The sequence below is a fragment of the Octopus sinensis genome, linkage group LG6 (genome assembly GCF_006345805.1).
Source record: "Octopus sinensis linkage group LG6, ASM634580v1, whole genome shotgun sequence".
Taxonomy (NCBI): Eukaryota; Metazoa; Mollusca; class Cephalopoda; order Octopoda; family Octopodidae; genus Octopus; species Octopus sinensis.
This window is the reverse complement of record NC_043002.1, coordinates 39,767,512-39,782,196: the sequence shown is the minus strand read 5'-3', so window position 1 is coordinate 39,782,196 and position 14,685 is coordinate 39,767,512. Positions and strand designations below refer to the sequence as shown.

General features: G+C 34.9%; 1 long non-coding RNA gene across 1 annotated transcript in view; it reads right to left on the bottom strand.

The window, feature by feature from the left end:
• The window catches only part of LOC118763886, a 19,278-nt gene extending 18,634 nt beyond the window's left edge, over window positions 1–644 (bottom strand). The window contains exon 1 of the long non-coding RNA XR_004999645.1: window positions 530–644. This is a non-coding gene — a long non-coding RNA (uncharacterized LOC118763886). The remainder of the gene's footprint in view (window positions 1–529) is intronic.
• Window positions 645–14,685: the final 14,041 nt, after the last annotated feature.

The following is a 14,685-nucleotide window of genomic DNA, read 5'->3' as shown; positions in this document are numbered from 1 at the left end:
AAGTTGCCAGACCATTCATCTACAAATTTTGAAAGGAACTAGAGACTGAAGATGGAAACATATCACCAGTATCAAAGCATAAAAAGCATTCTAAATGCTCTGAAATCATCAGAACATCCGAATTTATCCAGCAAGTTCAACAGACCATTGATTACAATCCCAGAAAGTCCATGAGATCAATTGCAAACGATCTCCATATGTCAGAAGGAACAGTCAAAAATGTTGTCCATGAAGAGATCATATATAAGTCTTATATGATGAGGAAAGGTCAGTTTGCCAGAAAAAGCAAAAGAAAATCACTACATCAGATCTAAAAGGCTATTAAACAAACTGAAAAAAATCCAGCAGAAGATTTGATTTGGTTTTTCTCAAACGAGAAAAACTTTGACCAAGATCAAAAAGTTAACAGAAGAAATGACAGATGGTTATGCATACAAAACTTCCTGCAATTCTCATGGTTTTAGGGGTTGTCAGCAATGAAGGACATGTGATGCCTCCTTACTTCTTTCTACAGAGTTAACTCTGCCACCTATATTGAGGTCCTGGAAATAATTGTTAAGCCTTGGATAGACAGTATATGCAATGGAAAGCCATATGTTTTTCAGTGAGACTCTACACTATCACACATGACTCTAGTAACACAGAAACAGATGGCTGAAAATTTTCATGATCACATAACCCCTAACTCCTAATTCCCCAGATCTCAATCCATTGGGCTATTACATGTGGAGTGTTGTTGAGAGAGAGGTCAATGAACGCGCCCATAACACCAAAGATTCTTTGAAAGCTGCCATAGTCAGAGTTATGTCCAAAATGAACCAGGACCACTTGATTCGAGCATGCAGATGATTTAGATTTCATATAGAAGCAGTTGTTGAAGCTGAAGGTGGCTTTATTGAATTACATTATAGAAAAGAAGGTTTATTTTTATCCTCATTTATCGTTTTTTTGATAAATAAAGTTATTATCTGTTATTATATATATGTTTTTTATAAACATAAGTGTCCTGAAATATCCTACATATCTTGTATGTATATATATGTGTGTGTGTGTGTGTGTGTGTGCGTGCACGCATATGTATGTATGTATGCATGTATGTATGTATGTAGGTATGTATATATGTATATGTATGTATCAAGAGAGAGAGTGATAGACAGGCAGACAGACAAGCAGACAGGTAGACAGGCAGCCAGACAAACAGATATGTGTATATATATATAAATTTATATATGCACATTCATATACATATACAAACAAATACACACACACATGCACTCGTGCACACACACACGTATGTGTATATGAGGAAATTGAAGACATTGAACTTTCTGAAAACAATCCTTAGACTGCTTATATGCTGAGTTCTTCTTTTCCAGAGTTTGTACTTATATAAAAAAAATAGAAATATGAGAGTGGAGGTTAAGTCATGTCAATGACATGATCTTCATGTTGCTGGTAATTTGGGGAAAAACTTGAATGTCTTAATTTATTTTTGTATCTCTGAAACTATAAGGCCTTCTTAATAAAGTACCAATAAAAATTAAGGAGGTGTGGTAAGAAGCTTGCCTGCCAGCCACATGGTTCTAGGTTCAGTCCCACTGCATGATACCTTGGGCAAGTGTCTTCTACTATGGACTTGGGCTGACCAAAGCCTTGTGAGTGGATTTGGTAGACAGAAACTGAAAGAAGCCTGTCATATATATATATATATATATATATATATATATATATAGTTCATTTTTACAGAAAAACAAAAGATGAAGGCAGGTGTAGGAACAACAAATAGGTGTATTAGTTTGACACTCAGGAAAAACAGAAAAGTCTTTTATGTTTTGAGCCTACACTCTTTGACAGAAAGGAATCATCTGCTTACCTCGCCAATTTTTTTTACATATTTATTATTACCATCTTTAATATCAGGTTTCATAAGTTTAACATCAACTTTAGTATTTATTTTTACAATCTTTTTATTATTCTTCAAATCTTTAAAATTTTGGAGATTTATCATAGGGTTTATCTAATCAAAATTTTATTTTTCTATCTATACTTTCTTTATTCTATTATTATCTGTAGTTTCGGTCCAGTCATTACATATATTTGGGTTACTCCTTATTTTATCTTCACTATTTTCATTAAGTATGTATTTATTGGGCCTATAATATTTTATCCTATCCTTATATCATGCTTTTTCAAGTGCATTATTATAGAAACTAGCATTTTTATAGATCTCTTCATTATATGAGAGATAAGTTAGTCACTTTTCTGTGTTTTTAATTAATGTGTATTTTATTGATTTTGGATGATTACTTAGATTATTAATATATCTTAGATTCATGTTAGGCTTATAATATGATTCATATCTACCAGTTGCAAGATTAAAGTTAATATCCCCAAAATTGACCGAGTTATTTTTTTTTTCAATAAAGATTGAAAGACCATAATTTTAAAAGAATTTAGGCAATTTTTTTCTTATATAGTTCCAATTTCTTATTTGATGGGTTTTAAAATAGAAACAGTGCATCATTCCTATATAATCTACCCGTAGTTTCAGAAAATTCATTATTCAAGTTATACAGAATGAATATGCCTACTAGGTCCATTACCTGGACAAAATCCACAGACCCCAAGGTTATATCAATATATATATATGTAATGCTAACAGGATACAAAATACTGATCTCAGTTGATTATCTTTTATTGGTTACAAATTGGTACAGTTGTGGCTGTGAGGTTAAGCTTGCTTCCCAACCATGTGATTTTATGTTCAGTCTCACTGCATTATGTTTTGGACAAGTGTCTCCTACTATTGTCCTGGGCCAACCAAAGTTTTGTGAGTGGATTTGGTAGATGGAAATTGAAAGAAGCCTGTTGCATATATATACATACAGACACACACACACACACACACACACACACACACATATATATATAGTAGTGAGGAAAGGCAAACAATTAGGCAAGGCTGAACAAAGATTTTTAATTGTTTATCTTTCTTCGCTATTTTAACCTATAACTACTGACTCAAAGGAAAGCCACCTTTAGCTGTTTTGAACAAGACAATCACAAAACCATAACTTCATCTGCTGTTCAAATAGGAATTTTGGTGGCACATCACTTTGAACACTCAGAGCACATACCTATCTCAGGGTGCATGGATTAAATTGGGACCTCACTAAGAGGAAGCTCACATGAGCTGACCTGTGGAAGATGGAATCTTTTTGCATCTCCTTTCTGCTGTGGGTGGTGTATGATACACTCTCAACACCAACAAACCTGCACAGATGGGTTTTGAGGGAAGACCAGCTGTGTAGACTTTGTGGAGAAAGGGACACTCTGCCACACATCTTGGCAGGGTGCAGAATAGCACTTTTTCAAGGCAGGTACAAATGGCACCATGATTGGGTGCTTGCAACACTTGCTCATACCCTGAAGCAGGAAAGGTGCAAGAAACATCATCACCAGGAGAAGGCAACAGCAGAAATTAAGTTCGTGAAAGCGGCAGAGAGATCAGTAAAGTCAGCAAAAACAATACATAGCTTGCTGCATGGATCTCAACCATCGGATATGAAAGTGGACTCAGGGAGAGATTGCAATTTCCCCAGGTTGTCCATACAACCCTGAGGCCAGATGTGATCCAGTGGTCTGAAAATGATTGTAATTGAACTCACAGTCCTGTGGGAAGAGAGGTGTGATGAGGCCCATGAACTCATGCCAGATATGAGAGCCTTCTGCAGGATTATGGGGAAAAGGAATGGCAGGTATGGCTTTTTCAAGGTTGGCTGTAGGGGATTCCCTGCTCATTCAGCATGGAGGATGCTTACAGCAATTGGAATGAGAAGTAAGGAGTAAAGGGTGGCTGTGCACAGGATGGGAGGGGTTGCTGAAAAAGGCTCTTGTTGGCCTTGGTGCAAGAGAGAAGAGTTAAGCCAGAGGAAATGAGGAACAGTGACTTGGCCACCTCTGCTGAGTCACTAATAGGAGGGTGTTATGGTTCTAGGTCAAAACTCCTGATGAACATTGGATACTGCCTGATGACGTCAGTTTCTCCTGACCAAGGCTCCGTTCATTTTAGTGAATAGGAAAAGCACCTCCATATAAGTGTTATTAATATACCTGCTAACATGGAAGCCTAATATGGATTCCTAGCTCCAGCCTTAGCTGTGAACTTGGAACCTAATGGATAACCAATTATAGCACTTACTCAGCATACCTATTCATTTAGATTGCTGGTGAACTAAACACCTCATAGTCTAAGTATGTATATATATATATATATATATATATGTATATATTTACACATATTGTCAATAAATCATAAATACAAAAGAGAAGCTCACTCGAAGTTATAGAGCAGTATTAATGACATGTTTCTGTCAGTTCCCTTATGCCATAGCTACATGAAATTGATAGAATAAGTACCAAACTTAGAAAACAAGCATTGGGGTTGATTTGTTTGACTAAAACCCTAAAGATATGCATGATCAACAAGTCTATGCTCAACTGATAAAGCCATAATAAGTCTGAAACATGTCTGGAGTTGTCTTTTATAGTTACCAATAATCAAAATAATATTTCTCATTCAATAACATTTTTAAAAAAAAGTACAAAACAAACAAAATAATGTCTAGCAGTAAAAATGTTTATTAAATAATATTATTTGATAGCTGGCATATTAAAAGAATCACTAAAAGAAACTATTGTTTGCTGTCTGAAATAATTAGAGACAACGAGAGTACAATGGCCATTCCTGATTAATACTTTGGCTGAAAATATATATATTTACTAAGATAACTATAAAAGAAGAAAAAAATTAATAAACGCAAGAGAAGAGGCTGCATTATGGAGGAGACATTTGTATACAAATTGGATGTTTTATGAACTTGAGAGATTGCTAAGGACAGACACAACCAGTGGGTGTTTTTTTTTTTTATTTATTTAATGATTTATTTATTTATTTTACAATCCAATTAGGAATGAAGAACTAAAGGTGCTTTCTGGCATTTGATTGCTGAACACTAGTTAAGCCAATTCTCCAGAATGGTGTAATTGCATCTGATGAAATAAAATATATTTATAAATTTGTTTGTGTGTGTGTGTGTGTGTATCTTTGTCTTGACATCATGTGATGGTTGTAAATGAGTGTCACTGTTATAAAAGTAATGTTGTTAATTTCCTGTCTTCCATGGGAAAGCATGCCTGGCCACAAAGAGAAATATTACCTTGTTTGAAAACAGGTGAGAATTGGCAACAGGAAGGGCATATGGCCATAAAGAATCTATCTCATCAAATTACACCTGACCCATGCAAGCACAGAAAAGTGGACATTAAATGATGATGATGGTAATTTGACTGCTGTTATTCTCCAGTCTCAGATCAGTCTTGATCAAGAAGACCTGTGGTCAAAAATAAGGTTGAAGAACCTGTGGCTTTCTGAAGCAGCACATATAATAGGAAATCATAAAGTCCTAGCTTTTTAAATAATTATGAATTTTTAAAAATCCCTTTTTTATATTTCTTGTAATTAATTGCTTAAAATATATTTATTACATTTGGGTTTAAATTATAGGTATCCAAAGAAATAATAAAAAAAAATTCTGCATTTTGTTGTTTTGGATATACAAAAATGAACTGGATGTTCATGGCTGGAATATCAGGTCTGCCGTGTACTGACAGTCTGAGAGGATGAGGGTTAAACAACAGCAACAACATTTATAAAGACAACACATATCTCTGTACTTGTTAAATAAAACTGGTTGCTCATATGCAGCAGTCCTCTCCTCAACTTGGGTTCCCTGGAACCCTAAGGTTTCGCAATAAGTTTCTACCAGTTCCACAAGAAAGAGTGAGATAAGCTAAAGCTAATTTCATGATAGTAATATTACTATACATGCACAACATATTATTGGTTATTGTAATATTTTAATATAGACATCATCCTATCTAACCTATTAGGTTGTCCCAAAAGTTTGTAAACACTTGCGAAAATTGAATTTTTACTCACCAAGTACTAACAAAAACAACAAAAATTATTCCTCAAAATAAAGACCATTATTTTCCAAGACTTTCTACGAACTTTTGGGACAACCTTATATTATGTTATCAAAAAATATAATAACCATATATATATGTGATATTTACCACATGAACTATGATGAAAAAAATGAGAAAGATTTGGTATATAACTTTTTTTGTGCAGGGATTCCTTGAGACATGTAATTTATTTTAAGGGTTACGCAAGGGTAAAAAGGTTGAGAAACACTGCTCATATGAATTTAATCATATGTTCAGTTTTACCTCTTGTTATACACAAATACAAAGAAAATGAAACTCAATATAATATGGAAACAATAGTTTATTACTTTCCCTAATCAGCCACTGTCTTTATCTAAATTTAAAAACTGGGTTTCAGATCTGGGTGTACACCAGCAATTTCTGCATTGTGATTTTACTATACGATCATTGTAAAGCAGGTTCTATTAATTCTTGACTCATTCAGATATTAAAGAGTTATTGGCTCTGTATGTGTGTAGGTGTATTTGCAAGCACTTGTTTTACCTGAAATATATTAATCCTTTATATCAATACAGATTAACATTATTGAAGCCTAGTTATCTACATTAAAACTGTTTACTCTGCAAATTTGCTCTGATCTTGAGTGTAAACAGTTTATAATTTGTACACTTAAGATGTTGGAGAAAAGACAGTGTTAACTTTTTATCTTCACTATTAATATTTTCCAGGTAAGAAGGTAAAGCCAAAGACTCACAACACTTTTTATAATTGGTGAAGGTTATTGATCTATTGATTCCATTATAGTACAACAACTTATTTTATTGATCTGCTGAGAATAATAAAAAGCAGAGCTAATCTTTGTATAATTTGAACTACAAAATGTGAGTCACCAAAGCAGATCCTGTAAATTATGTACTTCAGCTCTACAGCTTCATATCTATTGCTTCTATCAAATCATAAGTGCCTGATGAAATGCTTGTCATATTTAGTCATAGATATTTATGCTTAGAGGTCAGATGTTACTGAAGTCAACTTTGCCTTTCATCCAACTGGATTTTTTACAGCTGGATAGATAACTTCTCTCACCATAGACTAATTCAAACATAAAATAGGATCATGCTGATCTTTCAGCTAGACAAACTGAGGCAGACAATGTTATGTATCTAGTTGAAAAACAATAACACAATATGTGCCAGACTTAAAACCTTTGGATAATAACCCAATCACCAATGTAGACAAAAGCTAAATTACTCATACATCAAAAAGAAAAGAAATTATGCTAAATATAAATGGACGGTTTTATTTTAGATATGAATACTTCACTCTTACTCATCCAAATTTGATAAAATAAAATTTCCATGAAAATATTTTCTAAAGACCTGAGTGGTGATTAACCAAATCTTGAGCAAGATTTGGTTTGTTTCATTGTGAAAGGTTTGTCAGTCAAGCCCCATTTTGGAATTCTTTTGAAATATTCCCAATTTAGTCCCTTTTCTAATTTGAAAGCAGAAGGGACCCCACAAAAACAGAGATCTTGTACTTTATATGAATGTTGCTATAAATAGTTATTTTAAGATCATTACTTGTTAAATTTGTTATTCTTGAATTGTATTTGGAATTAGGTAAAGTCAATACAACTTACAAAATTCAATGACACATTAAAAAGAGCTTATTAAGAAAAAGGACAAAAAAAGAGAAAGAAAAATAGGTTCAATTCTACTGTGTGGCAAACCTTCATGAGTGGATTTCATACACAGAAAATGAAGGACGCCTGTCATAATACATGTTTATACATATACATAGATGTATGTATGTATGTACTAATCAATAATATGAACAGTTAGGTGCAATATAATACCATAAAGGAAAAATTTGTCACTAGGTGTGACCAAGGGTGCTGAAGCACCTACATTGCTAGAAAAAGGAGTTAAACACTTTTAATGTCTTAAGAAGAGCACAATATTTATATATCTATATATATATATATATATATATAATATATATATATATAAAATATATATATATAATATATATATATATATAAAAAATGGCACGTAAAAAGCACCATCCGTCCGTGGCCGTTTGCCAGCTCCGTCTGGCACCTGTGCGAGTGGCACGTAAAAAGCACCCACTACACTCACGGAGTGGTTGGCGTTAGGAAGGGCATCCAGCCATAGAAACACTGCCAGATCAGACTGAGCCTGATGCAGCCTTCTGGCTTCACAGACCCCAGTTGAACCGTCCAACCCATGCTAGCATGGAAAGCGGACACTAAATGATGATGATGATAATATATATATATACACACACACACTAGCAGGTGAGTTGACCACCCATTGACCATCTCTGGAAGCACCAGACTAGACCTAGTTTCATCTATTCCATAGTCATCATCAGTAGTGACTGCTCAAACAGTTGATGGTTTGGCTAATGCCATCTGCCAGTATATATATTTTTACCATGAAAATCTTTGGCTGATCTAGCGAAATGCTAATGCACATACTGAAAATTAATATAAACAGCTAGGTGCAATGTAAAACAATAAAGGAAAAGTTTAATCATCACTAAGTGTGACCAAGGGTGCTGAAACACCCACATTGCTAGAAATAAGAGTTAAAAAACTCTTAATGCTGTAAGAAGAGTGCCATGTATATATATATATATATATATATATATATATATATATATATATATACACACACATACTGATAGGGGAGTTAGCTTTTCTATGACCATCTCTAGAATAACCAGACTAAGCCTAGAACAGTGAAAATATACAAGACTTTTTTCAAGTTCCAAATGTGAATTTGTCTGTGTTAACTACATACCAAAGGTGGAGCCTTGTATCTTTGTTGGAAAACAGCTCCCTCCTGAGTGGAAAATTTATAATAATCAAAATAGAAGTGGCACACACACACACACACACACACACACACATACATACAGTACATATACTTCTTTGTACATCGTTGTGGGACTTAAAACATAAAGACAGATGAGATACTGCTAGGCATCTTGCCTGGCACACTAACGTTTCTGCCAGCTCACCACCTTAGAAAGTAAACATTTGTTTTAGAAATATATTCTTCATTCTTATTGCCGAAGCATTACTCCCCTTCTTCCTTACTTACTAAGATGAAATTTCATAACATTTCCACTAATTTTTGTTCAATGCGACTAGTGATCCTGAATTCCTCATACATTTTTCTATCATATAAGCCTAAGAAAAGTATTATATTTTTAATTTAAAATTAAAAAATTTTTGTCAATTGAACATGAATATCTGCCTTACTCCCACTTGAGGTCACAGATATTTTGATGTAACTTTTTTCTACTGAACCAAATCTCAAACTATTTATGTCAAAGTGTAGCTGAAGATGTGGTCCTCTTTAAAACTATTAACAGTTTGCAATTTAGTTGAGAACTGAATTAGTGGTGAGGCTTGAAAGCTGCTGTGATTGATGAAATGGTGGACTTAAAAATATATTCAACCGCTACCATGGTTGAATGATGCTTTTATAGCATCTGTCTCTGGAGCTATTAGATTGGAAAAGTAACAGAAACTACTACTAGGAATCCGCAATCATTAAGAGAATTCATTATATTTATTGTATGTGTGCTCTTACTACTAACTCTATCTGTGAATATGTTATATACAAAGCCTTTCTCAATAAGCTTACATGTCATCTCATTGCAATTTTTGGTCTCCCTCAAGCACTCTGTATGGAATTCTTATTTCTTTTTTTTCTGTAGATCAAGCATAATCACTTCCCAGGTGACAGTAGTCTTGTCATCTTTCTTGCTAACAAAACTCATATCATTGCCTAATATAATTTAAAACCTCTCAATTTCAGCTTTTGCTTGTGTTTGGAATTTCTACTCTGATTTTTCAACAGATTCAGCTTTCAGAACTAGGTCATTAGAATATAGAAGTTACCACAAACAGCTAGTTTTAAACTCCTCCGTTATAGTCTGGAACTCTATAATGAAGTAAACAGGCCTGAAAGCCAAGCCCTGATGGAGTCATATTAGCTTACTAAATTTCTTGTTAAACTCATTGCTGACTTTAGCCTCACTGGCACCACCTCTGTATATGATTTGCTAACAGCACATCTGTGCGTGACTTGCTAACAGCACAACTGTATGTGACTTGCTAACAGCACCTCTATACAAGATCTGCTGGTAGTACCTCTGCACATGACTTGCTGGCAGCATCTCTGTATGAAACTTGCATTGCTCTCTTAACCCATTTGCCTTCGGGATTTATTTTTGTTTTGTTTTTGTTTTTTAACAATCACCAAATAACAGATTATGAAACTCAGTCAAAGTTTTTACCTAAATCAATGAATACTAGAAATAATGGCCTCCTCTTTGCTAAGAGATCTTGTTGTTGTTGTATCATAGGAAGAGGATGTTAGTACTACCTGATTCTGACACAAACACAAACTGCATCTCATTTCAACTTATTCGGTTTTTTTTAATTAGTTGTACCATAATTCTTTATTACTTACATAGTGTTATCCATCAGTTTCATTTTCTCTATCTACTTCTTTCTAGAGCATCTCATCCATCCTTATAGCAGTTGATAATGACACTGCTATGGCAATCATGGGGAATTACTCCTTTTTGGACTACATGATTGTCTATATAAGATGTTAACATGTCTTATTTCCTTGAGTACTTCCTGCCTGTTAACAACTTTCTCTGACATTAAGGCTGCTTCCCCATATTTTATATTTTTATGGCCATTTTGACCGTATAAGTTGCACTATTACTGGCTGTTCTTGGGGTAGTTCTCCTCTCATCCATGAATTTTTATTCAGTAAACTCTTGTGGAAGAATTTCCATGCCTTCTTCTTGGTGTTGATGACAGTGATCACACCGATCACACCACTGTCCAAGTATAAATGCTTTTTATCAATAACACTCTGATTCATATCAACATACTGTTTCTGAAATCTGGAATGCCTTGTGTATCTGATCTTCATGTCACAGAACATTAACAAGCCTCTTACTTTCTACTTCTCTTTTTGCTGAATATACTACTTCTAGCTTCTTGATACTGTTCCTTACTCTTCCTCATTTGTTTCTCACTCATTCTATGTCTGTCTTTGAGCTTTTATGGCTCTGTTTATTACACCATTCCTTGACCATGTCACCATCCACACTTCTGATGAGGCTTGTCAAAGAACTTGTACTTACTTGGTGGACTTAAGAATATATTCAACCACTACCATGGTTGAATGATACATATACATATACATGTAGATATATATATATATATATATATATATATAATATATATATATATATATATATTATATATATATATATATATATATATATATATATATATATATTGTTCCATGAGTTGGGTGAAGATGGAAAACAATAGCACAATCTAGACAGAATTGGAAGTAAAGGTAACATTTCTTTCTTGAGCCATGCAGACTCATGAGGGCTAGTTTCCTTGTTTGATGGCATATATATTCCCCACCTGGATGGGATGCTGGTTCATCACTGGATTACTCATTTTTGCCAACTGAATGAACTGGAACAACTTGAAATGAAGTGTTTTACTCAAGAACACAACGCATCGCCCAATCCAGGAATCGAAACCACAATCTTCCAATCATGAGTCCTACACCCTAACTACTGAACCATGTGCCTCAACAGAATTGTAAGTGCATTGTGACCAGTAGTGTACAATAGCATCGGATGCTCTGGTTGATACCATTATAAATATATATTATTCAAAGAAAATTTTTTTTTTATGTTGAAGATACTTACTGATCTTAACTCATTAACCACTACATCTTAAACTTTAATATTTAGAGCTCATGTTATTTAAATATCCTCGAAACTATGCTAAAGATACAGAATAAAATATTTTCTCAAATTATGAAAACGTACCACCAGTGGTGCATATGGCAGTTGTGTGAAGTTTTCAATGAACCACTGGTGGTACATGTTGGGCTTAAGATATTAAATAAACAGAACAAAATATGTTTTTTGTTCAGCATAGTAATAATTTAGGTGTTACAAGATAAATACAAATTCAAATTTTATATAAACTGGAAACAAACATTTGCATAATTATAATGATGTCCTATGAAACTGCCCAAGTCTAGGTATGTTTTACTTAAAACTGGCACTCTGAGTGTTCCAGTTGATTTGATCGACATAACAAACTGCTCATGGAATTAATGTGCAAGTGGCTGAGTACTTCACAGACACATGCATTCTTAATGTAGTTTTCAGGGAGACTCTAATGACAAAGAATGTGACAAGGCTGGCCCTTTGAAATTCAGCTATTACCTATTTTTACCAGCTGAGTGGACTGGAGCAACATGAAATAAAGTGTAGCATACGCTTAGTGAAATTTTTTCTCTCTCTGTTATATATAACATAAATACGAATGTAGCAGATAACAGCTAACCTTTGGCTGCTTGGACCCTGTTGTGTCCACTACTCTGATTGGTTGGTTTTGGCACAGTTTGTCTCTTGCTGTATTACTCGCCAATGTGCAACCCAACCAATCACAGCCTTTTGATAAGGTCCTGTAACACAGTTTTTCTAAAGCTCCATTTGAACCTATAATTTGCTATAAAACACAGTGATTCATCGAGTCGAGCGTCTTTGGTTCTAGACCACTGACCACAGAGCACACAGCAGTTCCAGCGATGCTGCCAGTTCCGGCGACAACACCAGCACCAGCAGTATTCAGGACCTCCACCTCCGTTGCCTTCTCCTTAATGATGCCAACAACATCTCTTTACGTACACAGCAACTTTGCTCTGGTTTAATCTTCATGCTGTTTGTGAATACTTTACCAAGGTTAACAGCAAGAACTACCTGCGAGAACCTTCTGTACCAAGTAACCCAGCACAGCATAGAAGCCACAACCTCTACACGACATGTGCAGTAACCGGCTCTGCCTTTTTCATCTCAACTTCTTGTTACAGCTTCTTCAACTATTGTGTACTTGACTATGGACTGGTATTTATCTTCATTGTGTTTGAACTTCTAACGTCCTGTTATAGACTCTTTCTATGCTCTGTATTTTGTCTTACATGCATACACCCTTGCTTGTATAGACATACACATTAAGTATGTTTGACGGCTTGTCTATTATTGTTCTTATTATATATGTACTTATGACGCACACACAGACATACTCTGCTAACACACATACACATTATGTATGCATGACGGCCTGTCTATTGTTATTATTATTATCATATATGTACTTATGATGCACACACAGACGCACACTCTGCTAACATCTAAATAAAACCTTTCTCTTAACATTCTATGGTTGTGTCGTCTTTCATTTCATTCTGGCACTTGTACTCATTTATCCAATTTTGCTTTTATTGTAAGCGAACATGCAGTGTGTTAAATGAGCCATTTGTCACCTCTCCTTTCACACGGTCATTCTACAAAAGTGTCTTGCTCAAGGACACAATGTACCCCCAGGAATTGAACTCATGACCTTACGATCATGTGCCTAAGCCTAGTTATGTTTTACTTAACTGGTTATGAATTAACAAAACTAAAAAGTATTATGTTTATTTCATTCAACTGTGGTCATGCTGAGGCACCACATTGAAAAATTTTAGTTGAAAAATTGACCCCTTACTCATTTTTTAGCCTAGTAATTATTTTATCAGTCACTTTTGGTAAACTGCCAAGTTACAGGATGTAAACGCACCAGTTGTGAAGCGATTGTGGGGGAGAAACAAATAAACACACACACACACACACACACACACACACACACAAACACACACACACACACCGATATCTGTATGGCAGGCTTCATTCAGTTTCTGTTTACCAAATCCATCACCAAGTTTTGGTCAACCCGAATCTATAATAGAACACATTTGCCCAAGGCACAGGAGTTGCTGTGTGGTAAATAGCTTGCTTACCAACCACATGGTTCCAGGTTCAGTCCTACAGCGTGGCACCTTGGGCAAGTGTCTTCTACTATAGCCTTGGGCCGACCAAAGCCTTGTGAGTGGATTTGGCAGACGGAAACTGAAAGAAGCCCGTTGTATATATGTATATGTATATATATATATATATATATGTGTGTGTGTTTGTGTGTCTGTGTTTGTCCCCCCAACATCGCTCGACAACTGATGATGGTGTGTTTACGCCCCCGTAACTTAGCCGTTCGGCAAAAGAAAATGATAGAATAAGTACTAGGCTTACAAAGAATAAGTCCTGGAGTCAATTTGCTCGATTACAGGCAGTGCTCCAGCATGGCCACAGTCAAATGACTGAAACAAGTAAAAGAGTAAAGGTGCTATGCAGTGGGACAGAATCCAGAATCATGTGGTTAGGAAACAAACTTCTTACCACAGGGCCACACTTGTGCTTATATCATTTTAAAGGCTGAATAAGCTATGTGTGAAGAATAATATGCTTTATTGGCAGAATGTTAGATTATTCTATATGGAAGAAAACTCAAGCTTATTTTGCAAACACTCTACGTTACAGTGCTATCACGAATCAATAAGCAAGGAACAGGCTTCTATGTCAACACTCGATTGAGTAGAAATAGCAGCCAAATCTTTCTTAAATCATACTTTGTTTTTAGAAAAAAGACTTATGGACTGCACAATGTTGTCCTAGAAATTATATATACATATATGTGTCTCTGTG